At 38.8% G+C, this 27,385-nt stretch overlaps 1 protein-coding gene and 1 long non-coding RNA gene across 3 annotated transcripts in view; one reads left to right on the top strand and one right to left on the bottom strand.

Annotated features, from left to right (window-relative positions):
• Positions 1-99: 99 nt before the first annotated feature.
• On the bottom strand, positions 100-27,385 carry LOC137471826 (uncharacterized). Its single transcript, XR_010997879.1, has 2 exons — positions 27,229-27,385; positions 100-1,282 (listed from the first exon to the last, which is right to left on the bottom strand). It is a non-coding gene; the product is annotated as an uncharacterized lncRNA (long non-coding RNA).
• ZFHX4 (zinc finger homeobox 4) overlaps positions 25,050-27,385 on the top strand; it is a 149,741-nt gene continuing 147,405 nt past the window's right edge. For both annotated transcript variants that reach the window (XM_068186380.1, XM_068186358.1), the window contains exon 1: positions 25,050-25,432. The gene's annotated coding sequence lies outside the window, so the exon portion shown is untranslated. The remainder of the gene's footprint in view (positions 25,433-27,385) is intronic.

The following is a 27,385-nucleotide window of genomic DNA, read 5'->3' as shown; positions in this document are numbered from 1 at the left end:
ACACTGTCAAACAAATCTTTTTTTCCCCTGCCTGAAGATTTTCTTCACTGTGAAATGGCTTTTTTTTTCTTCCTACTATTTTTTAAGAAAATTAGACAATTTCTCCAAGTTTTTGTTTTATTTTATCTTTATTATTTCAGAGATCCTCTTAGAGTTTGGCAAAGCAATAACTTTCCATGGTGCATTTATTAATTTCTGTTGAATAACCTTGAAGTCTTAGGGCTTCCTTTCTGAATGGAAAAAAAAAAATCATTACTTGTGCTTCCACTTAATATCTACATTCCCACACTTAGTATAGAAACTCTTGCTGATATGTCTGGAAATTGTACTAATTGTCACTATATTCAAGGGTTTGATTCAGAAAAACCTGTCTTAAACAAGAAAGGCAAAAAAAAAAAAAAGGCAGGGCAACATTAAAACACATAATTAAACATTTACCTAAATTTGTAACCAAAAATATATATAAATGCTGAGGTGGAAGGCTGATAACGGTAAAATTCATTGCATTAATCAATAATTTTCCTTTAAAAATAGTCTAAAGTCCTAATCAATTAAAAGATATTCTCCTTCAGTTTAAAACAAACTTAAGAAGGGTCAAAGCTTTGTCCTGCAAACTCTGACGGTCAATTTAAGTAGTCATTCATGCAAGCAATGATGGAAACATCCCATCTTTCATGTTCTTCTGGTAGGACAAAAATCATATAATACAGTGAAATAGAATTTAAGAAAATTTAAAACAATAAGATTTTTCTTTCCCAGACTGTGTCCTCTTTCTTTTAGAGCTTTCAGAAGCCTTAATGGTTCATAGCAGCGGGCAACAAAGAGTGACCTCTGAACAGCCAGTTCTGGGATTTAGACATGTAAATAATTTTTTTCTCTTCGAACTTGAAAATGAAGGCTTCAGTTTGCTCTGCCACCACTCGTGGGGCTTTGTCTGATGACACAGATGTAAAAGCTTTGAGAAAAATGGAAATGTTAGTTGCCAGAAGCAAAACCGTGAGCAAATCCTGGTAAGCGAGGTCTCTCATCCTGTTGCAGGTCACCATCTCCTTTCTGTCCCTTACCCAGTGGTGGGGGCTGTTCCAGAGCTGCTGTTCTCTGCTGTGCTGGATCTCAAGCTGGCATTGTGACTTGCAAGGTTTGTTCACATGATTACAGGCAAGAGAGGCTTTAAAGTACACAGCCTGTTAAATTCCAGTAAATGTGCTACTGCATATTTTAGAGGGAGCTCCTTACCACATGGTTCACAATTAGTGTGTTCATTTCAGCACTAAAAAGATACCTAGGAAAAGAAAATGTGTGTGTAAGTACAAAAAAGTATCAGAATAGAGCACTTAGACTAAATAATTAATACCATTTCATGTTTTGCAACCATATATTTTAGTCATCAAAGATGACTAAGGCTACAAATTCATGTTTATTGACAAGGATACATTTCTTAAGTCACCATTTAAAATGGATTTTTATGGCTTGTCTTAATAACCAAGAGGCAAAACTATGTTCCACTACACAAACATTCTGCAGATACAAGTTAAATGGCCAAAATGATTCTCTGACTCACTAGGCAAAAAGGCAGAACAGTTATTGAGTCAAAACAAAGAAAGAATTGTCCTATTCTCCCTGTATCTATCATTTTAAATATGAGTAAAATCACCAGTTAGTCTAAAAAAACAAAGTTAACAAATTTACCAGGCTTGCAACACACTACAAGTTTGCATTATGAGTTTACATAAGTAATTATCATCATAGGTCTGCCTCATAATGCTGATTTCAGCAAAAGTACTACCAGGAAACATGTTTTATACCAAAACATAACATTTTCTCACCTCATTTTTACCAGTGAGTACACTCCCTTCTGCTTTACATGGTTCTACTTCCCTTCACATTTCTTCATGTTCTTACATAATTATCAGACTACTAAAAATATTTTAATCCAAATAATCCAGTTTCCTTTTAAGAACATTTCCAGTAGTGTCCTTAATAGTTTAAGCAGAAATACAGTAAAAAACATTTTGCTCTCCTGAGGCATATAATAGTTACACATGAAAAATAGCTTCCTATAGCTTCCTATTCTACCACAGTTGCACCATGAGGTTTATGTAACATTTAAAAAAGGAAAAGTTGTTTCATGATTCTGCAGTATCTTGTGTTCCTGCATTGGGATGGGTTTATACTTTGTATAAGTACAGCCTGGCTGTGCTTTCTAACCATAACAGTTATGTGCCAGCTACTAAAGGAAGTCGTTTCAGTCTTTTCTAGCTTAATGTCACAGTCCAGATGGAAGCTTCAGAGCTGCCAGTGAAGCTGCTTGTGGGGCCACTCCTTACTCAACTCAGCCAGGGTGTACCCAACAAATTTAAATATGTGACTTGTCAATGAGGGTAGGGATTGCTCTGGGATTGTAAATTCTGGTACCAAATAAAGGATCAGAAGCTTAGGGCAAGATGAAAATTTTATTTATAGATAACAAAGATACAGCTAGAAGAAAACATATTATCAAGAACCAAGTTAAACCTAGTTATATTTTACTACCATAGAACTTTTTCACCAATAGATGATTTTATATTTGAAAAGTGGCTAATATTACTAAGGTAATTCCCAGCTACTAGTAGGAACTTTGCACGGTGACTTAATACAATATAAAGTGACTTAAGATCCAAATATGCCTCAGGATGGTTTCAACAGTGACTATTTGAAAAGAATACCCCAAAGAAATCCACTAAAAAGTCCATTCTTTAAACATTCCCCAAAGAATTTCTGTCAGCAAAACATGGAAAATGTTAAGCAATAATAACTAAACTTCTGTAAAACAAAAAATAAACTCCTCTTCTACGGTTTTCATACCTGAGCTGGATAGACTGCAATTCATAATTGAAAGATTTATTCAGAATTAAATATGTAAAACTCTTAAAAACAGTGTTAAAATACCTTACAGGCCTCAACTCTCTCCTTCTTTTGTTTTCATCACTCCATATTTTTCAGTTTATTCGCTAATTTACTGACCAGGAAGAAATAAGTCTACAGTGAATCTTTTTTTTTTTTTTCTGGTTTGTTGGTTGGTTGGGTTTGGTTTCTTTGGGGTTTTTTTTGTTTGGTCGGTTGGTTGGTTTTTTTGTGGGGAGTTTCTGTTATCAGTTGAAGTTTTTGGTCTGGTTTGGATTTTTTTGTTTGTTTTCCCTTAAGTTGTGCTGCATATTGCTGCCTATTTGGACCAGGCATGCTTTTATTTAGTACTCTCTATACCTTATTCACATCTGTCAACAAAAACAGCACATCGCAGTCACACACCAAGGCACAAGTCACAAAACTCACAGAAAAAGTACAAGAAATGATATTTATATGTCATTTTGATAGTCAAGGGAGAAGAAGTGTCCCAGTCCCTCTTTCTAAAAATAATGCTTCATACAGGTGTCATCTCTGTATTTTACTGGAGTTATCAAAAGAAAAAAAGTTGTCATTTATGGAAGTTGCTTCCTGCTATTGAAATAAAATGATGTGCTTTAAATCACAGTTCAGTTCTTCCCTACCTTTCTTCCAAGAATATCATGCTTACGTGTAGGGAAATGGGAAAAACCAGTTTTATTAACCCACCATCAACCTCTCTCTTCTACACAAATAAAACACAGAAACTCTCTTCTGGCCATCTACTCCTACCAAAAAATGATTTAAGGTGTTTGCTATGTCTTAAAAAAAAACAACCAAAACCAAAATAAAAAGAGAAAAAAGAATAAAAACAGTTACTCCTGCCACCCATAGCAATGATGAGCTGATAAAAAAACCTCACCATATTGTCTTGTCTGGCATACCTAATAGAGATGAAGAAGTCTCTAATTAGGGCATTAATTCCACACTGCAGTGCAGTTGCAATGCAAACTCCCATTTACTGACAGGTGCAATATGTGGGTGCAAATTTCTTGGCATCAGTAATCTACTCTTCTGCATTTACATTGCTAAGCAACATCATTGCATTGATTGACTTATGTACAGTACTACACTTTCACCTCCTAGGTACAGAAAGAAAAGATTGATTCCAATTTCGGTGCCACAGTTTTAAACAGATGCAGCACCAATTAATTAGGTGCACTTACTCCTAATTTACAGTCATGGAAGAAAAATAATTTTCTTGATTACCCTACTATTTAGAAAGCTCTAACTCTTTTGGATAGAATAAAGTTACACTGGTCTGAAACTCACATGACAGTCAGGGGCATAGTTACATGTATTTTTCCACAAGAAGATGGCAGCTGTCCTCAAAGTGTAATGAGAGTTAACTAGGAAAAGGTGATTGACTGATGCTGAGGTTAATTGCTTGTTGGCATGCTAGAAAGCCTATGCTAACAAGTGCTGCTTACAACTAACAAGTGCCAATTATTTCCTTATATTCCAGTACACATTATATTATGCTAGGCACTATACAAATATCTAGAAAGATCCAGACATCCCTACCCAGATCTGATAAGTTAATGATTTAAGAAAACCATGCAAGTTGATGATGAAAATGGGTCAGGGCATGTAGCTTATCACAAATGTACAGCTCTTCATACAATGCCATGACAAAGAAAAAACTTTGTTAAAGCTATCAATGCACAGAACATATATTCACAATGAAAGTATAAATAGTTGTCTGGTCATAAATTTTATTTTCTCTGTGGCGGATCAAAAGCTCACACTAACAGATAGTGCTTACTATGTCATTATTAGAAGCCTGTGAAATCTTTAAAATATTTTAATCCTGTTTCCATATTTTTGTGGAAAAAGAAGTTATATATACAGTTGGTGACCAACTGCACTTACAAGCTTGACAAAACTTCCCATTTAATAGGTAGACTGTTATGTAAAATATTGCCTAATATTTGTATAACGCATTCACCTGGCTTGAAAAAATGCTGACAGAACTCAGATGCATATCATCATCTGTTGTTAAATTGATATTAAATTAATAATTTTGCTGCTAAAACACTGGTAAACACCCAATTTTAATTGCATTAATAAAATATGAATTATGAAAGTAGGATTGTAGTGACTAATACAGATTTTCCCTATGATAATGATTTAAAATAAGATTAAAAAAGTAGCATCTCCTCAAGGAAGAGGAAGTTAATGTACCAAAAATTATAATGCAAAGCCAACCTTCACCCCACCTCCTCCTAGACAAGTCATCGACCTTGTATCAATCAGAATAAAACAAGGAAAGTTGATCTGAGTAGAAAACTTAGCCATCTTTCAGGCTTTCTTTGCAAGAAATCTTACAGTGTCTGGTAAAACTGCATGCTTTATCTGTTACTCTTTGCCTAATTTCAAACTAAACATATGTAATGGCATCACAATGTAGTCACGAACTTGAAAGCCTTTGGAAATGCACTAATTGTGAACGTTGGGGTTTTTAACACCTTTTTCTATCTGTTAAGATGCAGAAAGTGTCAAATATGTTGGTAAGCTGTTGAAAAAGGTAAAAAGTGCCTAAGTTGTAGTTTGATCTCTCCTACTCCTGCAGTGCAGGGAACATTTCAGCACAATGCTATCTCAAGAATTCAAAATAATGCAACAAAACTCTAACCATATGGCTTGTTAGGTAGGCACGGGAGCTCAGCACAGGGTTGGGTGAGGTGACCATAAAAATGAAAACACTTAAGAAAATCTAAGAATATTAAAATTGCATTTGCAAATATTGCGTTGGTATTTCTAGACTGTTATAGAATAAATAGGTACATTTCTGTACCCATCAAACACTTAATAAAAGATAACTCCTCTAGGCAATTTGCAAACTATAGCTTCATCTAGATATATGTCATTGTAAATCAGGAACCTTCAGTTCTCAGTTTTTCTAAACAAGTATGCTATAATCTTTCCTAGCCCTGTTTCCGTCAGACCCTCATAAATCTACCACATTGCTCTGTCTCCTCAGAATGCAGTCAAATTCACAAATATTTTAAAGGTATAGTGAAATACACATATAGTAAGTCCATCATCCTAGAAGGAGTTAGTAATTTCCTTCACCCGCAGTATATATTTCATTTTAACACATCTTTAATAGACACCAACTAATCATGTTTAAAGGCTACCCCTTTATTATTGCCCTTTATCCATAAACTGCTCTTTTCACTGACCTTAATATATAAGGTGAAGATAGGCAATTGTTTGATCTAAATGCTTACATATATGATTTTGATTTCAGTATACATAAGGTAGAACTAGTTGGGCTGGACACAATTTTCTTAATTTACAAGTGCCGTTGTAGAATATATATTTTTTGTTCCAAGTCACCTAATACCCTCAGAAATACTGATGACCCTAAAATGCAATGCATTTCCATTTTTTTTCTATAGCCTGTATTTTGTAAAAGAATAAAAAACATAATGACATTTGTAATTTCAGATCTTTTAAGAACAAAGTACTATGTGAAATTTATAATATAAAAATTCTCTTTTCCTGGAATTACAGTTTTGTATTTATTGAATGCGTTCACAGGCTCCCTTAGGATGTGAAATGTATGGAAATATATGTGCATTACTAAGGAAAGAACTAAATTTATTCTTTCCCCACATCATGCTCTTCTTTGCAGTAGAGGTTTTTAATTCAACACAGAACTAGAATGAGATGGAGCCAATTTCCTGCTCTATATGTGTGACAAATGCTAAAAGTGGCACAAGATTAACAAATTAGTTGATGTATATATCTTAAAAGATTTTTGACTATGTCCCAAATCAAAATGCATGCTTATTTGAAATGAAGATTTCCTTAGAGTTAAGTATTAGACAGCAACCTTATGAATTCTTGTAATTTTAAGATGGAATTATGCCACGTCTGACAACTAAAGAATAGCAACCTGAAAAAATATCTAAGAAGATTTTTATGACACATCACTCTAATAATGATAACTTTTATTACAATAATTTTTATATTTTTAATGATAAAATCTGGTCTTTTGATAAAAAATTTGCTTTGAAAAAATTAATTATTTCAGTACACAGGTATTTCCCTTAAGCACAAATATTGACGCTATTAACTATCAAAATATGAAATTCTCTCGTGTTAAGCAACGTAGGAGATAGAAGCTTTTTTAAAAATAAGTAGAGGGAGATCTACAGTATAGACAAGTGTGTCATTATAGAATGGTTTCTTTATGATGGTTTGAAATAAAAAGTAGGGAACTTGACCTTTTTAGCTGACATAGTAATCACCTACTTGATGTAATCCAGATATCTAACACCAAACAATAAAAACATCTGTGACAACAAACCATGTAAAGCTTGTGAAATTATTTATTTTTTTTTTAAGAAAAGATAGCAATATTTAATAATCAGATAAGCCTGGACTGGTTCTTCTTACAGAAAAACTTTTGTGTTTTGCAAATGCTTGGTTTAAAGGGCTATAACTTAGAAGTGAAAGTTTTTTAAGTTCACATGCATATGTTTTAGAGTTACCTCATTCATTCTTCTTTTAGGACCTTGTCATAGTCCACCTGTTTTGCTTTTGCTTAAATTACATCAAAATTATAGCTTTCTTTAGATAAAAAAAAAATATCATACGTTTCTACTGACTGTATCCAAACATGATAATACACTTAAAATTGAAGAGGAGCCACATTCAGGTTGCATGTCTCAGTCACCCAATCTCCCTTTCACGTATCTGTTCATGTTGACAGACTATGTCATAATACATCAACAGAGAGATCAGCATAGAAGAACAAAAATTCATCGCCTGACAGCAAGAGGAAAACTGATTTCTACTATTAAATTAACAAAAATATACCAATATTTCACTACCAATAAAGACACCATGGCTAAAAACATTCACCATATTATAAATTTGAATGAGCATTGGGAATTTTTTGTTTCAATAATCCTTAAACACAAGAAAAAGGGAGGGGGAAGAGGGTGGACTCAAGGATGTCAACATTTTTACAAGGAAATAATTGATTTCTGGTTAAATGTACCATTCCATTTTGGTTTTGTTACTCTTTTAAATATTAGTTCTAAGTATTCATTTAATTAGAGACCACTGAGCACTGTTTTTGCAGGATTCTGTTCTGACAGAGGCTCGTCCTTATGAGGTCAAGGAGACGTGTGGAAAACTCCCTGTGTCAACAGAGTGCATCAGCTTCTTTATATCTGAGAATTTTGACTCATGTAAAAAGTATTCCAGCTCTCTCATTGCTAGATATAATTTTAATACACTATATAAAGCAGTGGTGTATTGCTAGGAATTTAACAATACCTGGAATAAATAATGTCTTTTTGCAGCCTGGGGCAACATCTGCCACTTATGCATTAATTCTGCCCCTGTTTGAACACTCTACAACATATGCACTTCTCTTTTGTCTGTTATCCTAGAGTTGTGTTATTCCCAAATATTGACATCATCTACTTTTATCAGCACTAACTGCTCTGAAGCTTCCTAGTCTCATGCTCAGCTCTATTTCTTTCTATTGATTATCTTCCTCACTCCAGCAGGTAGCTAGCCAGCGAGGCTGTCCTGAGAAATAGCTTCCAATGACTTTATACGCACAATTTACACGGAATTGTTTAAAGAAGATATTAGCCTCAATACAAATCAGTGAACCTCATTTAGTCAATACTGCACAATTCAGCTGTTGGCACCCTGTCACATGTTAGTCTTTAAAGTCAACTACCATACCCAATCTGCACATTAGCCATAGTATTTAGTTTCATATTAAAATGAGGCCAGTTTTTCACTTTTCTTTTTGAAATCTATTCAATATATTTTCTACATCACCTCATTGAACCATATGATAGCAATATAATTTTAAGTATAAAAACCTGAGATTAAATGCTTGATTTTTGACAGTGTTCTTAAATATAATAAATTCAAAGGGAAATACTGTTAAGTTAAAATGGAGTGTTTTTCATTAAGTCCAATCAAATGGTAGACAACAAAGGATCTTTTATTTGAGAATATGAAGTGAAAATGAAAACCAGAAAACCTTTACTAAGAAAAGGCCTAGCTAAATTATGTTGGAAGGAGGTCTCCAGATTGAACCTGGGTGCTTCTTTTGCTAAGAATGAATTAAACTAAGATGCACTATGGGAGAACAGCTTACAAAAGAGGAAAACCTGTGCTTTACAAAAACGAAAACAGGGCCTAAATACAGCTACAGACTAAGATCAAATATTAAAAAAACAATCGCTACTGTAGCACCTAAACTATTCAAAGAAATTTGGGGGATTTTTTTATCCCTTTTGCATTCCACAGCAGGATTCCAAAATCCTAGATGGACATTTATACAAAAATAATCTTTTCCTTTTAGCCTAACCGACTATGAGCTAAACTATAATTTAGACTACAGATAAAAGATAGATGAAAAATAAAGTACATATGCTTATCCCTAAATCTGTTACTTGAGAAATAAGACAGTTCTTCTCTTGTTTTCAATCTGTAATAGACACACTTGTTGTACTGTATTCAGCATATTCATAATGTTTATATTAAAGCTTCTATGTGCATCCTTCAGCAGTAGTAAATAAGTAGGTATTTTTTCTAATTGTTGGAAGAAAAATACTTGGTTTTGGCATATTCGGCAAAGAAATATTTACATCTATCCTATAAAGTGTTGCTCTTATAAAGCATAAATTCAAAGACAACCTGCAAGGATTTGTGGCTATTATATTTTGCAGGTGGCAGAAACTAAAATGAGGTCTGGGAGTATAGAGATAAAAAAAAAATATGAATAAAAAGACAACAGAAAGAATTTCCCACTTCATATTATGTGGTCAATATTTTAGAAAATGCAGAGGAAAAAATGCAGAAACCTTTTTAAAGTCCTGATGAGCAATCATCTGGACTTACTAGTACACAGATGTACCGATACCTTTTGAGAGAAGGTAAAAATTGTCTGCCTAGTAAGAAACTGGGAATATTGATATCAGACAGTATCTTCATCCTAAATAAAAGTAATTTGAATATATAAATAGAAATGTTTTGCCTGACCTCTGCTCCCTGCTCTTTTCCCTTGAAAGCTGAGGTTCTGAGCCCCACGTAGGAGACAGATGCTGCAAGATGACCAGTCTGGCCTTCCTGATACATCTTTGTATGCACACACACTCTCTCTCACATACACACATTTATTGCAACCTGATGCTCATAGAAAAGCTTTTTCCTCCTTTTAAACTTTTAAGTTTCTACAAGGAACATTTCAGAAACAAAAGGGGAAAAAAATTAAAAAGCAGCGACGACAGAAATAGCTGCATATTCAAGCAGCAAAAAGGCAGGTGTGGTATGAGAATTCCTAGTGTTCTTGTCTGCAGTGCTCTGCTTTGCTGTTGGAGGATTTGATGGGTACTTTTCATGGGTCTATATATGCTTATGATAAGTATACTTGGAAAGAGAAACCTTCCAGGTACTCTTTGGCCTATTTACTTGGGTAGGTCTGCTTTTTTAAGATAAAAGTTATGCTGTATTTCAGCTGCTGTCTTCCGATGCATGTGCCTATGCGTTAAATATTTTTTACCACCAATTATATTAGTAATCACTGAAGTAGATGCAAATTCCTTTTCTTATTTGTTATATAAATTACATATTGGTAAATTTTACAAAATATTTATATGCATTCAGTACTTAAGCACGTTATAATTGTTCTACTGCAACATTTCCTCAATACTTAGTACTTACTTCAGTCATGTCTTATAAGGATTGATAGATAGAATTGTAGTTGGAAAAATAGTTAATTCAAAGTTAATTTCTAAAAATCCTACCCATTTAAAGTTAACTCTGTGCTATATACTAATATGTAATAAATATTCTGGATAAGCAAATGTCCTGACAGGAAATAAGCATACAATAAACAATACATTCTGGGGAAGATGCAGCATATAGAATAAAACAACATATGCATTCCAATAGTTTACAAAGTCAGTTTGATGTAGCTGTTTTCTTAAGGTAATAAAAATATTTTAGTAATTATTACCTGTGTCTCCTTTCATTGTGACAGGAAAAAAAAAAACGCACAAAATTTCTTAATATTCCTCATCCTTTTATGCTCATTTTTTGAGATGCATGGATTTAAAATGTGCTTAAGTTAAGCTATAGTGATCACTTTTTCCACACGGTCTTAAAATGGTAAATGGGTAAAAAACAAACCTAGGAAGTAGATTAGTATTATTTACTATCTAGTAGAAAGAACAACTTTTGTACCTGAAACTAGAAAGCATTTGTAGTCCATTTTTTTCTTTTTAATGCAGATAGTTATACTTTCAGATCTCAGGATTTCTTTAGAATATGTCCTTCCTTATGCAGAAAAGTGCACAGGAATAATTTGCTTTGTTTAGCCTTTTATGTCTAGAATATAGTATTTAAAATATCTATTGGGGAAAAAATATTGTCTTCCCCTGAAAGCATAATTATTAAAATATGATTATATTATTTATCAGAACACATTGCTAGTTTCCTTGCTTGATTAGATTTTGATTAATGCTCAGAAATTTAAATTTAGACATACTTAACCTCTTATTTTTAGACAGATGTCAGTCAGCATTAGTGTATCAATTTTTCATCAGAAAATAGAGATGCATGTTAAAACCACTTCAAAAAACATGGAGTTTCTACGTGGGACCATATTATCAATGCTAATTATATCCTTAAGATAAGCATTAACTGGGGCAAAGAGGGGAACCAAACTGTTTACAGAGCATGTGAATCTCAACTGGACATAAAGCTGCCTACTTTGCTTCCTGCTTTCCTTCTTCAGTCTCTTTAGTACATGCAAATATTACAAAACTATTACAGATGCTTTAAATAAAAATATTCTACTGACATGATTAGCTTGGTATTCATGTTTTAGCATACCTATCCAGGCAGCAGTGATTATGTGCCAGTGTTAAAAACATGTATGTAGCATGTTCTTTGTGTGTGTTTGCACGCTTGGGAAGGCAAACATTTCATCACCTCTGAGTGTGTGACTCTGTGTGTGTGTGTGTGTGTGTGTGTGTGTGTGTTAAAAACATGTATGTAGCATGTTCTTTGTGTGTGCTTGCACGCTTGGGAAGGCAAACATTTCATCACCTCTGAGTGTGTGACTGTGTGTGTGTGTGTGTGTGTGTGTGTGTGCGTGTGTGTGTGCGTGTTTATAGCCAGGTGCTAAAAGCCACAGTGAGGTCTGAGTGTGGAAATGAAGAGCATTTCCTTTTGGAAGAGCCCTACTTGACCAGAGTCCTGCCCTCCAATTTGAGAGAGAAGGATGGGAAGGGGCACTGCAAGAAAGGTCCGACGCTGCAGCCCACTGAAATCACTCATAGTTACCAAATGTGTTTTAAAGGAAAGTTTTAGATATACAGAGCTTAGAGTCCTATGGACTGTATTAAAGTAATCACAGCTACACAAATCAGGCTTACTATTAAGACTACCTTTTGGGGGTTAAAGTTAAGTGGCAAACCAGATGCACAATTTCACTGCAATTCTAAAGATAATTCTGAAATGATGCTCAGCTGGTGCAATATGTTATTTTGTGTTCACAAGATGAAGTGGAATTTAAATTTTAAAAACCAGTAGAGATTTTGAAGAGTTTTGAGGGAGGCCTATTTAGCTTCCACCTAATTTAAAAATTAGTCTTGGCTGTCTTCTCACTCCAACAGTCCTTGAATCAAAATTCCAAATCAGAATCTATTATTTTCTTACTCATGTTAAGCAGCATTTAGTAGAGGGAAAGGATTTTATTTACATTAAGGAACCAATCTTACAGTTTTCACACAGGAAAGGCACAATTTAGAGGCAATAGCAATTTATATTTCTAAAAAAACCCAAAAGCTAATCAAACCAAACACTTCCAAACAAACCAGCTTTCATTTTTCAGCATTACTTAATACCTTTACTTACATTAGATTTCACCATATTCCAGAAACACAAAAGAACAGAGCACAACTTGCAGTACCAGTGTTCCGTCTCTCCCTTCATCTCCCTCCCACTCTCACCTACACCATTTTGATTTTAAATTTGCTGGAGCCCATTCAATTTATAAATAATCTTAAACTGTTGAACTGTTCACTAGTTTATTTGAACAGGAGACAACGTTATTGAAACAAATCTAGTTAACAAGGTAATTAGCTTTTGCAATATTCCTCAGAATGCTGGAAACTAGCAGTTCGTCACAGCACTGTACAAATAGCAGCATGCAATGTTAAGCCTCTGCTTACAGGGGCTTCTATCAAAACTCATTGGTCACATTACCAATAAAAAGTATCCAAGGGCCACCAAAACTGATTTATTCACTTGAAGAGTGGAAGGGTGAAAATATTTTCCAATAGTAACCTACTGTAAAAGCATAGGCTACTGCTGGTGTTGAAAAGATGGGGCTAGAACCACAAAAATCCTTTTTCTTGCTTCCACAAAAGGCTTTGGGCCTAATTATTTTTAAGTATAATCCAGCCAACATCTTCTCATGCTTAGCTGCACTGAGTGACACTATTTGTGATGCCCAGTCTGCTGAAACTGAGCAGGTTGCTGTCAGTTTAAAAATGACTATAATAAAAGTGACCATGAAGATGGATCTTGTGATTTTGCGTTTCTAATCAGTCATCTGTGAAGAACACTTTTGCTTTGATTCAGCAGACTGGTGACAGCCATGATTGATAGTGCATGAGGATGAAAAAAGGTTATTAACTGTCTTCCTATTAAACTCAATGTATTACCCCTCTAGGTGCATCTCATACTTTAAGTTAAAGTACTTACTCAGGTAAGGTCAAAAATGAACTCTATAAACACAGTATCCATCCTGTTGTAGATGAACCAGGGGCTCTAATGCTAAATTTTGAATGTTCAGCACTAAAGCATATCTGAATCCTGACACCTTAATTACTGTGCCAAAACCAAACACTGAACAGACCTTCCTATGTTTCTAAATATATAACTATACACAAGTATTTTTGTATGAAACAGGAACAGATGAGTTGATTCTCTGTGTTGGTGAATACAAACACACAGACAAATATGTTTTACTCACCATAATAGTCACAAAATAAAAGTTTGAATAATATTATGTTAATGAAAAAATATGTAGAAGAGAGATATGAAGTGTCTGACGGGTTCAAGTATGAATCTTACACAGAAAACAGCATTTTACCTGCTTGTAGTTAACTCCATTGTTAACTTGATTAAGTGTGATTTAATAATTTATGAAGGATTCCTATTAAAAGAAAATACAAATATTTTACTGTAAATATAGAAGCATCTATTTGTTGCCTTACAATGTGTTTTAGACTTAGTCTTTATTGCCTTTTTACTGATGACAATACTCACAATTATCTACTGAAAAAAGACAAAGGAAAATGGCACATATATTCATTTTCAAAATAATTATTTGGTGGAAATACTGATTCCTAGGATACTTCTAATTTCTCAGGATGTCTCTGTGAAGAGATAATTTTAAAAGAGCTTAAGGAGAAAAATAGTGAAATACTTTTCCTGTGTTCATTTTTATTCCTCCTGACACTAGAAATTAATTGAAAGGGGAAAGTTGTCCACATTGTGTATGCAGGTTAGCACCTTTTTAAATTCACAAGTTTATTTTAGAAATTAGGTGTTTTACAAACACTTCTTCATTATCGGTAGCATTTTAACTTTTTAAATTTATTAATAAATTTCAGATGCTCTTTGAATTTGTTTATGCATATCTTATATTACAAACATTTTCTAGTAAAAATAAGTAGAAATATAGATCAAAGATCCTATGATTCTAACTACAGTGTGCACACTTTTCTCTGAAGGAATGTACAGACAAAGTTGTTTTAAATAAGCTCCTTCTACATGGTATGTAAGATCACCCTGCAAAATACATCTATTCTGTATTTGTTTTCCAGAGTATTAAGATATACTTTTAAATTTAGTTTTATAACAGTTCCTCATTTCCTGTTTTACATTAAATCAAGAATATTTTTTGCACTCATTAACATCATTCCAGCGGGAAGCAAGAATTTTATAGCAAGATAGATCCTTTTGGGGAAAGAAGGAAAAAGTATCTCTCTATCCTGACTATTCTATAATGTACTGTCATGCACAAAGTCTGCAGCCTAAGTAATATTTTAATCTTTTCAAGGTGGTATTGAATTTCAGTTGTCCCTGTTATTTTGAAACAATTTTTAACAAAACATTCACAGTTGGTTAAAATCCAGAAAAAATATAGTCTACCTAATATGATGATGCTATCTCATGAAAAAATATTATTAAACAATCCTCTGTAACATCTTTATTTCTGGAAAATGTGTTCCTTTCAGGTGCGGACTTGGGAATAGGCACCAATTTTGCCTTCAGTAACATTTCTGCTTTATAATAAATTGCAATCCTGTTGTAGCCCCGTGTGGATTTACAACTGGCAGGCTTTCTCTCTGACAATTTGGGGTCACTGTGGATATAGGTGAGCAATAATTTCAGAGGTGATGGAGATATTGACAGAATTTAAGAGTCCAAGTTCCCAGGCAAAAATTTGTAAAATGTACACTCCTACATTGGGTTTTAATTAATAAGACTTCTGGATTATATTGTTTGCCATGTTTGTGCATTGTATTGTCTCTGAAACTGGAAAAAATATTAATTTCCATTTATGCCTCTGTCAGTACTATGAAATATTTAATGTAAAAGCTATCATTTCTCCCTCAAGCACACTTAAGTAAAGAAGAAAGTTAAAGTTACTAGAGGCTTAGCTAAAAAACATATAGCATGTTTTTAGAAAATCAGAATTATATGACAACATTTGTTTTGGGTAGCCTTATGGGGACCTAGAATAGGTAAAATAATTTTATCAGATATCACTCCAAACAGAGGCCCTGATGGTAGTGAGAGTTTCTAACAACAAGACAAACCTACGTTTTACTCACTTGAGAAGGGACTGGCAGGATCAAGCCCCCTCTGTTCACTTCATGTGTGTAACCTAAAGACAAGAAGTAAGTCTAAACATAACTCCAGCCATGTGTAAAACAGCGAAAACCTCTCAGTCAGTATGGAAGAAATTAATGAATTAGATTTATTCCTCCAGCTTCTTTAAAAGAATTGTCACAAGAACTAAACAGAAGATCCCAATTAGTGAAACAAAGGAAAGTTTAGGGCCATTTAACCTGGAACAATTGTTTCCTCTGGTTAAGGTTTATATAAAACCCAGAGCAGGCCTGAAATGTCAACTCTAGTGGTACCCTTTGAAATCCTGTTTTATTCCAGCACTCACTACACACACGAAAGCAAATCCTTAAACTGCAGGCTAAGTGTATGTGGCCTAACCAGGACCATACAAAGGCGACACACGTAGCATGTGTCACAGCCAGCAGCACATGAGTGACTTCGCCAGGGGGGAATCCCTCATCTAGATCCCACTCCAGACAATCAGGCACAGCAAGGGAAATGGAAAAAAAAAAAAGAAAAAAGAAAAAAGAAAAAAAAAAAAAAAAAAAAAAAGTGGGGGGGAAAGGAGGAAAAAAAAGAAAATAGCAAGAAGAGCCAGACTCCAAACCCCACCTCCTACCCCAGACAAACAAGGGCAGGCAGACTGGCTGGGAAAGCCGGGCACCTCCCGCGGAGGGGATGCTGCCGCCGCCAGCGGGGCGCAGGCAGCGCGGGCCGTCCGGCGCCCTCCGGCGCGGGGCGCGGAGCGGGACCCGCGCACCTGCTGGCCCGCAGGGGCCGCGCCCCCGCCCCCGCCCCGCCGGGCCGCCTGCCCGGGCCGCCCCCGCCGGAGGCGTCGCTGCTCCGGCGGCGGGCGCGGGGCCCCGGCGGAGCGCAGCGCAGCGCCCGTGGCCGGTCCCCGCGCGGCCGCCGGCGCTGCCGCAGCGTGCGCGGCTCGGGGGCGCTGCCCGGCGGCGGCGGGAAGCGGCCGCTCCGCATGCCCGCGGCCGCTCCGGAGGCTCCGCGGGACTCCGCGCACCGGCCGCGCCGATGGGAAGAGTGGGGCGGGTAATGAATTCCAGCAGAGAGCTCGAGAGGAGGCATTTTTCAGAGATCTGCCATATTTAACATTGACCACACTAAAGATGTTATTAGCGACGGAGGGGTGGGGAGGGCAACGGGGGATACGATAAGGGAAAATAGATAATGACACATAATCCAAACCAGAAGTTTGAAGCCAAGTTAGTTCGCTGAAAAGAGCTGAACTTTTTTTTTTTTTTCCACTCTCTCGGGCTCTCTCTCTTCTCTTTTTTTTTTTTTTTTTTTTTTTTTTTTTTTTCAATAGGCTGAGACTGAAAGACGGGGAGATAAACTTGTGAAGGAAAGAAATATTCCTCTAAGCAACCGGGTAAACAAAATAGCTGAAGTGAGACAGTGAAGGAGATGGGGGTAGGGAAATGCAAAGGACATACTACTATTTAGAAACTCCAAAGGAAATCGTAAAGTAGGAAATGAAAAGAAGGAGGAGAAACATTTCTGTTATAAATTGGAGGGAATGAAGAATAGCGGGAGAAGAGGGGGGTAATAGCTGCAGAAGGTCTGAAGTAAAGCACCATTGAAGATTAGCCAATGTCTAAAATATTTCAGCTGTGCAAAGAGCGTGGTGTGCTCATCCCTTCAGCATGGGTGTGTGAAAGGGAAATGAGTAGGGATAATTACTATTATAGCACATGTCCGAGGAACCAATCCAAAATAAGAGATAAATTTGGCTGGTGAAGACAGATAGGAAAAAGGCTGGAAGAAAACTTAGGAATACTTATACCCGAGAGGAGAAAAAGAGAATTAAAGAAGGAGAAAGGCTTCAAAAGTACAGGGAAACTTAGAGAACCAGCTGGACCGGGAGGAAACAGCTACGGCAGAGATGGGGCGAGAGAACGAAAGTGAGAGAGAGAGAATGGGAGAGATTGAGGGGAGCAAATATACCTGGGAGAGGGAACAGTTGGAGCGGATGGGAAGAAGGAAAGCAGGAGCGGAAAAGTAGGAGAGAGGGAAGGAGGGACAGAGGGAGGGATGTGGAGAGAGGGAAGGAGATGGAGGGAGGAGACAAGGGCTGAAGTCTCCCAGCCTGGGGAAGGTGCAGCAGTGAGTGAGAGAGCTCACTTGGAGGGTTAGGTTAGATTTCCAGAGCTCTTAGAGCTCATCGACCAGACCGCTGGAGTCACTATTCAACCCGAGTCCCAAACACACGCCTCACTAACTACTTTACAGCCACTTTCATTGATTTTCTTTATCAAATAAACATAATACCCGTTACAGCAACACTTCCTCTTCGCGCAGCCAGAATGCCACAAGCTGATTGCTGCATTTCTCCGGCTTGCAGTTCCCCACCCTCCACCCCTAAATAAATTGTGTTCTTTCACTTAAGTGGTCAAATACATTATTGCTCGCACAATTTTTCTGTAATCTGGAAGGTGCTCTGCCAGCTAGGCAAATTGCTTAAATTGTAAGGTAAAAGGTCCCCATTCCCATTGCCCTGGTATGGAGACAAAATTTTCCCCCAATAAATTCAGAGGTAGCTTATATATTTACATACTTATTTACCACTATTAAGAGGTAACTTAATTTAAGAGGTGATGTCAAAGAGAACAGTTCTGCCTTAAAAATTGCAGGAAAAAAATTAATGCAATTTTACCACATGCACCTAAACTGTCACTTAATCTAAGCATTTCAGCCTCAAATTTCAATTTTATTTAAAAAAATCCCCTAAAAGTAGCCCCCTTCAAAAGCTGTTTTTGAACCAGGCTCTTCCATATATGTCAAAGGGCTGTTGAATTATTCATTATTATAATTACTATCATCATTGTCATTATCCCTTTCCATGTGGAAATAATTTTATTATCGTAATTTGATATCTGAAGAATTTCCTGTTAGTCGTTTGATAATAATTTTTTTCTACTGAAAAGAAAAGTTTTGTTTATAAATGAGAGAAAAATATTTTAAATGCTTTTATGTTTACTATAGATTTCCGTTTATCTAATCGATTGGAATGCCAATAAATCGATTAAAGGTTTAGTGTTTTACAAACAACCATTTTGTGCTTTTTGATTTTACGTTCTGAATGATTTTAATAAAGCTAATGCCTTCTCTGAGTGTTTGTTCACCCCAACCTAATATTCCATCATTTCTACTATTTATAATTCCAATTTAAAGTGTTTCTAATGAGAAAAATAAACACAAATAAAAGAAGGAAATAATCTGATTAAATTACTTTGTGCCTGTGGTCAACATATTTAGGCAAAGCCCTTAAAAATCTTGGTGAATTATATGCGATCATAGAGTGATTGCGGAATATTAAATTAAACTTAGATAAATCCGCATTGAAGGAGGCAGCACCCAATCCTGAATTTATTTCCCATTTTCTATAACAGCATCACTGCGCTCCTCTCTTTGCAATGACAATGTGCCAAATCTAGGCATTTTGAAAACATTTTCCATATGCTTTAACTGGAGACTGATAGACAAAGAAGAAAAGGAGATGGTCTTTTTTCTCTTGAGGTATATTTCCTTTAACTTTTCCTCCAACCTTTCCTGATCTTCATCATTTTTTTAAACAAAAGTTTGAAAATCATTAGGACCTTTTTTTTTCCTTTTACTTTTTTTTTTTCCTTCTTGCGTAATGAATTCTTGAATTGTGGGGTTTCAGTCATGCTTTAATGCAGGACTATAGAACTGTCATTTCTATACCTTGGCGGACAGTATTTTAGGGAGAAATCATTGATTCATTTAGTTTTCGCTTGCTGCTTTTTGTAATTAAAGATGGTTTTAATTATACTCCTTTTTTTTTGTAAGTCAGATCAGATGTGCTGCTTGGTTGCTGGAAGGTTTTTTTTTTTTTTTTCTTTTAACGGTGCTTTTAATTTATGTGTAGTTTTTACGGATAACACAGAGGTGGTGGCTTTTATTTAGCTGTAAAATCCACACGTTTTCTTTGAAAACTTGGCTCCTTGGGCGAAAATAACTTTTTCTGGTTGCTTTATAATCGCTGTTTGTCGCAGAGGTAGTTTAGCATATTGTCTACACAACAAAGATTCCTGTTTTATTGGCAGTGTGGATTGCTGGATTTAGGTATAAATATTTCATAACTTTCCTCTTTCTGCAGTGAGATCGGTAGTTTTATTGGCTTTTTCTCCTTTTTGTCTGTCTTTCTACCAGAACCGTTTTATTTCTGAAGTCCCTTTTTGTCCTTTTCCAGGATAGAACGTAAAATTTTTCCCTTGGATATATCACTGCTGGAAATATGCTCTTGGGCTTTCTGGAGGGGATGGGGGGGAGCGGTGGTAAGCGGTCGTTTTCCTTTATTTGCATAAGAGCTGGTGAAGTGCCTGTGAAGTTGGTGAATTGCTATTGTTTGGGGCTAGTCCTGACTGTTTTTGTTTATAAACACTGGGGTGGTTGCCGGGAGGGGAGGGAGGTCAGAGCACTGTCAAAGCGCTGACCTCTGAAAGCCCAGAGGGCGCCTGGCTCCTTCACCCTCTCCTTTCTCTCTCTCCCTCTCCCTTTTTCTTTCCCTTCCCATCCAAGGCCAGGAGCTCAGGTTCAGGGCATTTAATCCCCGCGATCTGCCCAAGAAAGGAGCTGAAAAAGGGCTGTTAAGGCTCCGGAGGAAACGCCGGCAGCAGACTTAGACCTGGAAGGCTTTTATTTATAGTAATGTCCGGGTGCGCGTTTTTGTACGGCTCCAGCCAAAATAACAAGAAGAAAAAGCCAATCGGGATCGGCACTATTTAGCTCAAAATCTCAGCGAGATGTCTATACTATTCGGCTGTGATTTTCCTCTAAGGTCACTGCTCGTTAGACTACTTTCAGTAGGTGAATGCCAAATCTGGGGCAGTGAAGGCAGAATTGAAATGCAGTATGTTATTGTTGTTTTATTTATTTTTCGAACAAAACTTTCCAGGAATCAGAGTGGGGATTTTTGTTTTCTTTCCCTCCTCCCTCTTCTCCTCGCGCCCCCCCCCACTCCCCCCCTCCCGTTTTAAGTGTGTAGTGGAATGTTTTGCGGGGGGCGGGGGGTGGCGGGGAAGAGCGTTGTAAATTAACAAAAGATTTGTATATCTGATACCTGCAAAGAAAGAAATTATTAATAATAGCCAAACGCTTTGGGTTCAGAGTCAATTTCATCTCGGGGAAGAAAAAAAAAAGGAAAGAAAAAAGTACAAGAGATTGCTATCAGGTTTAAGTATGTTTTGAAAAGAAGTTGCTGAGTTAAACAAAAATGTTAGTTAACACACTGCCTTTGTCAAATAGCCCCCGGGAGGAGAAGAGACAACAAAAAGGAGAGGAGGTGGGGGCTGGGGATCTGAAAGTGTCTGTAGCTCAGATAAAGGGTCTGTAACACTGAAATCTTGTAATACCTCGTTTCAAACTGAGCTCATCTATAGACTTAGGGAACGCAGTAAAAAGACATGGATCCCCTTTCCCTTGGGTTGGGGTCTGGGGACAGGAGAAGGTGGGGGAAGGGAACGCTTATTAGGGAATTATGTCGGTTTATTAAAGAGGGGAGCGGCTATGTCTGTAATTATGCAGATCCTTGTGCCCCTGTGTGTCCGCAGCGCAGATTTAGGGAGTGAAATGAGCTTGACGGGGAGACGTGGTGTAATAGAGCCCGGTTTGGGCTACGATTTCTTTGTCTGTTAAAGAATGGTCAGTGTCGGGCTCTGGCCCCCGTCTCACCCAGGCCAGTAAGTTTTCCTTAGGGCTAAGGCTGGAGATGGTAAAGGACAGAAAAGGCTAAGGGGTTTTTGAAGTTTTTCTCCCCTTCCTTTTCTTTCAAATGTAACGTCACTATCAAGAGCTTTTTGTGGTTTCAACAGGAGGCTCGAAAAAACCCAAAATATGTAACGGTGCCTGCAGGAGAAGTTCGGAGGAGGTGGGCGGGGGGTCCATCGAGACCAGAGGAGAGGAGCTGAGAGGTTAGGCGAGACTCTTCGGGGGCAATCAGCTGAGCGAGAGAGGGAGGAGAGAGGGGAGTGGGAGCGGGAGCCGGGCCGGGCCGGGCCGGGCCGCGCTGCCAGGAGCCCGCCCGCCGCCGCCGGGAGCCCCGCACCGCACCGCGGCCGCGCCGGGTCCCCCTCGCCCGCCGCCCCCAGCCCGCGCTGCGCTCCGCTCTTATCACATCCCACAAACCTGCTGCTGCTGCCTCCCGGAATTAACCTTCTTCGATTTTTCCTATCTACGTGGCGATCCCCGGGTTCCTTCTAAACTGTTAACATCCCGTACTGCCTTTTCCCCCCACCCCCCCACACCCCCCCACACCCCCCCGATAGGTACTATTTTTAGGGAGAGAGAAAGCGGGAGAGACAGAGAAACAGAGAGGTTTAAAATGTTAGGATGGACAGTAAACAGTGGCAGAAGAAACCCTGAAAAATGTGGACTCTCCTGTCGCAATTCCTGCCTTATTCCCCCTCCTTTGTTCCTTAGCTGTAACTCAAGAACACCATAAACCTATATCCCCCTCCAAGACGAGAGAAAGGGGGGGAAAATCTACAGCCAAAAAAGAATGACTTGACTGTTCTGACGTTTGGTGTTTTGACATTAATGACATTAATGATATTGATGTTTCACCAGGAAAAAAGCACTAGGAATAAAAGAGGTGGGGGGGAAGTGCAGGGGGGGACGACTTTAAAACTAAATTATCTTCGTTTCCTTATTCTTCCGTGACATTAAGTATACGTGTTTCTTCACTTGAATTTGAAATAGATGTATTGTTCTCAGGTGTTTCTTCATCACATTGTATTTAATTGTCTTCAGTCTTAGGAATTATGTTGCCATCCTTCAGGCATGCACTTGAATGGACAATGCATCCTTCTATCTCAGAGTTCCGTTTCGTCTACCATTTAAACATAAAAGCCCTCTTTCCATCATACTCCCTCAATCTGATAACTGTAAACAGGTTTCAGAGATTTCATTTTCAGTCTTTGTTTGCATTTTTTTTCCACCGTGTAAACAACAATGCAGAATATCGCTAGTTTCCTTATTACGTTCATTGACAGGGCGCAGTGCCTGTGGAAATCTGCATACATATGCTTACACCTTTTTTCATTGATGAGCTGGTGCAATGCATAGGTGAGACTTGGAAAGCAACAAAGTTGCTCTCACTAACCCTCCAATGCCCCTGACTTTTCCCTTAAGTTCGAATCTTGAAGATTTTCCTGAAGTTTAAAGTAAGGTTTCTCTGGATTGGGGTAGGGGTCCTCCCCCGCTTTATGTGCAGATTCCGATTTTCTGAATAACTGTACTTTCAGGGTGGTGGTTTGTTTTGGGGTTTTGTCCTTTTTGTTTTTATGTTTTTTAATCCTTTTTTTCCCCTTTCCCTTTCCAAAAACCTTTTTTTTTTTTTTTTTTTCTTCCTTCAAAACTATCAGGACCTTCACTCTGACCTTAAACATCTGCTTTTAGACACTCGGTTCCCTGACACTGGCCTGTGCTTCCTTAAGGGCAGCCTTAATTCATCATCAGGTGGGGATTTTCCTATTAGCGTTAGTTCCAGTACTTGCAAAATGTTCTCCTGGAGCAGGAGGTTTAGGGCCCAGAGAGGTGTATATTTCTGCCATCCTGGTTTTTGCTGGTTTGTTGTTGTTGTTGTGTGTGTGTGCTTTTAATGGAAGGTTGTGATAAAACCTTCCTGCTGGTTTTTAGTGTTTAAGGCCTAAGACAAGGTTTTGATGTGTATCGCAGGAATCACGAACTTCAAAGGCATGTCAGCTCTAAGGTTACGGTTCACCTGCGCGGGGTCCTTGGTACTGTAAATATCTCCTGCATGTTACTGTGACTTAGTGACCATTTCTGGTATACCCATTTCTGGAATAGCATTATCAAAAATCTGCACGTGTTCCTGCGGTGTATTCAGATGCTCTTTGAATAGTCATGTTTTTATCTTCAGTAGGGGGTATTTTAAACTATGTCTATTCCTAGTTTTAGTTAATTATCTTTTAATGAAAGTGTCAGTCATATTCACATCTGCAGTATTAGGTTAAGATAATTAGATTTTCAAATGAGAAGCAATCTTCTTAAATCCCACACAGGAAAATATTTGTAGAAGATTCCGATTTATAATGACATCTGTACATTTTACCCCACTTTTCATCATAACATTGTGCCCCCCTCCCCTCAAGAATGAAATATGTCTGGTAAAATATAGCAAATAAAATATTAATAAAATATCAATACTTGCAGGGAAACTGGAAGATGATGCATGTATATGCATGAAACCTGGATTGTATGCAAAGACACCCTTTCCTTGGGCTGATATTTACTTCATTTTGATAAGACTGTTTACAGTTGTTATTGTATATTCTGTAAGGCTTTGCTTTTTACTTTGCTGGTATCTCCAAGCAATTACATGGTGGTCAACAAATAAAGTGTGCTATGTTTTGTGTGACTGTGTGTGTATTGAGTGTATGTGCATATGTGTAAATACGATGTAGGATGTGAGTGTGCACATGTGTGCATTTCTGTGCACATGTGTAAATAAATCCATCTTTATCTCCGTATGGGTAGTTGTTCCCTACCCATAAAGTAATATATCTAATATTACTTTTCCTTTTGCAGATGTGTCATACATTCATTAGCCCATTGAAAAAATAGGATGCAAAATTTTTTTTCATTAAATCCCCATTAAAAAAGAGAAAATGTAAGAGATTAACAGACAGACAGAAATATGTCCCTGATGCAATAATTAATTTGGACCCGTTTCTTTTTAAATTTCTGAACAGTTAAAAGAGCAAGTCTGCCACTCTCTCTCTCTTTTTTTTTTTTTTTTTTTTTTTTTTTTTTTTTAATTTTCCCCAGCCATCTACTTTGTGTGCCTGTGCGTGTGTGTCTGTGTTACTAATGAAGTTTGCAGACTTGTGTTTGTATCCATGAGCTCCCTTCTGCTGCCCCTTCTTCTCTGGGCTGGCTCTGTGGCTCCCGCAGCCCCGGCGAGCCCCCGGCAGCCGCGGCAGCTCCGGCTTCTCCGGCTCCGGGGCTGCGCGTCATTTGCAGCCCGGAGAATGTTGATCACCTCACTAATTACACCTCTCCCTCTCCTCTTCCCTCTCCTCTCCCTCGCTCTCCCTCTCGCTCTCCCTCTCCCTCGCTCTCTTTACTCTCTCTCCTCTCTCTCTCTCTCCCCTCTCTCTCTCTCTCTCTCTCTCTCTCTCTCTCTCTCATTCCCAGAGTGCATATCGGGAATAGACACACAAAGACATGCGCACTCAACTTAATCAGCCATTTTTTTAAACAGGGCTAAAACGATAATAATTAGCAGAATAAAGACATATCGGATTTTCATTTCCTTTCCTCCTTTTCCCAACCCCTTCACAACCAAACAGCGAGACCGCGGTCGGCACATGCTTTAACAACTCCCGGACCCCAAAGGACCGCTCCATGCCCCCCACTTCTTGCTCAATCATTTTTATTTTCACCCAATAAAGTTGGAGGATTATTTTTTTTTATTATTTTTTTAATGAACCTTCTCTCGTTTACTTGGATGTGATCAGCTGTTAAGTAAATAAAGCAAAACAAAAAAGAGAGGCGAAGATCCAGTAGGAACTGCGAGGGGAAATGGAAAGTAAGTTTTTTCTTTAACTTTTATTGAGTAGTTTGTGTTAAATTTAGGTCGAGTATCGATTATCTTTCCAGGCTGATCTTGCACAATCTTTGATATTTCGCTCTCGCTCTCTCTCTCTCTCCCCCTCTCTCTGTGCCTCTTTCTCTCTCTCTCACATACACACACACACACTCACATCCCCAGATCCCATGTACCTCTCCCCTCTCTCTCTCCCCCCTTTTTCTGCCTGTTTCCCCACTTTTAGGTACAGTATTTGCTCTCATTTCGGAAGGAGGGGCTGCTTTTTCTCTCTCCCTTCTTTCTTTCTCTTACTGCCTTTCTCTTTTATTCCGAGGGTTACGTTTTGTTTGTGTAATTTTTTTGTTTTGTTTTGGTTTGGGGCTGTGGGTTTCTTTTCTTCTTCTTTTTTTTTTTTTTTTTTTTTTTTTTTTTTTGCTCTTTCGGGCTGTAACTTTCAGATTAAGTGGAGGACCCTGCTCGCTTTTCAGAAGAGCTTCGGGGGATGCCCCCCACTTTTTATTTCACTCTTTTTTTTCTAGGGAGCTCGGGGAGGGGGGGAATACTGTCAGATTAGGAAAGACGTTACGGCTGTCAGAAGTCATCCCTTGCCAGCCCCTTTAGAGCTCGCACTCTTCTTTCGCAGCTCGGTCCCCCCAAAACTTTGAGGTGCCTTTTGAAGGCACATTCTGCTCTCCTACCCTCCTTGCCTCTCCTCCTCATCTCCACCCCCCTCGGCCTCTCAAACTTTCGCTTTCGGGCGAAGGGGGGGATGCCAGCAGGGCAATGGGGACCCTGACTGCGTGCGTGTGTACAGGAGAAGGTTGTGGGGTGCTTTTTCCCCTCTCCCCCCCTCCTTCTGCCCCCCTTTCTTTTGCAGGTAGGTTTCTCAGGAGCAGAGGCAGGGTGGCCGTGCGGGCGTGTATGTGTGTGTGTGCGCGCAGGGCGATCGCGCTGCTGGCTGCCGGCGCTGGCAGCAGGAGGAAGAGGAGCCCGTTAGGAGCGCGCTCTGCGGCTCTGTCAGTTTCTCCGCGCGGCGCGGGGAGGCGGCCCGGCCCGGCCCGGCCCGGCTCTGCTCGGCTCGGCTGGGCTCGGCTCGGCTGGGCTCAGCTCGGCTCGGCTGGGCTCAGCTCGGCTCGGCTCGGCGCGGGGCGGCACCGCTGGCGGTGATGTGGGGATGCGCGGCTGCCGCTGCCTGCGGGCGGCTGCCGGCCGGGCGCCGGCGGAGCCCGCGGCATCCCCGCTGTGCTGTGCCGCGCCCCGCCGAGCCGAGCCGAGCCGAGCCGAGCCGCTCCGTAGGAAAGGCTCTTGCGGGCAGCGTCGGAGATTGCTTTCAGCGAAGCCTTTCTGAGATTTATTTGAAAGGGAGTGGTGGTTGTTTTGCGGGACAGGCGCCCATTTTTTTGTTTTTGAACCGAGGGCTAAGGTGTATTAAAAAAAGACAGCCAACAGACAAAAAAAAAAAAAAAAAAAAAAAAAAAAAAAAAAAAAGCGCTTATAAACAGCGAGCCGCAGTTTGGTTCCTGCTCTAACTGCTCGTGCCAGAATCAAAGAATCAAGTGCATCCCTTCCCATCACGGCGGCTAATGGCAGACGCGTCCCTGCTTCCCCGTCTTTCCTGACATGAAATTTCCTACAAAATTGCTAATAAACTTTTCCCCCATCCGATGCCAACTTACGGCGGTTTCCCTCCACTCCTCCCCTGCTGCATCTTCTTCCTCCCCCCTCCCCCCCCCCAGCCCCACAGCCTCCCCAGCAGCGGCAGCAGAAAACACACGGGTTGGTATTTCTTTTGTTACCTGCGAGCCGGGCGGCCGGGGGTCTCTCATCGGCTGCTTAGGGCACTGGGTCCAACCGAGAGAGGAGCCACATCAGTCGGGTTCAGCCTGTTTCACCTCAGCGCCGTCCCGAGGAGGCTTTAGCCACCATTCAGTAACACACCCTCCTCCTCCTCCT

This window comes from Anomalospiza imberbis, chromosome 1 (genome assembly GCF_031753505.1).
Source record: "Anomalospiza imberbis isolate Cuckoo-Finch-1a 21T00152 chromosome 1, ASM3175350v1, whole genome shotgun sequence".
In the NCBI taxonomy this organism is placed as follows: domain Eukaryota; kingdom Metazoa; phylum Chordata; class Aves; order Passeriformes; family Viduidae; genus Anomalospiza; species Anomalospiza imberbis.
Note: the sequence above shows the minus strand (reverse complement) of the source record. Positions and strands in the feature narration are given on the sequence as shown.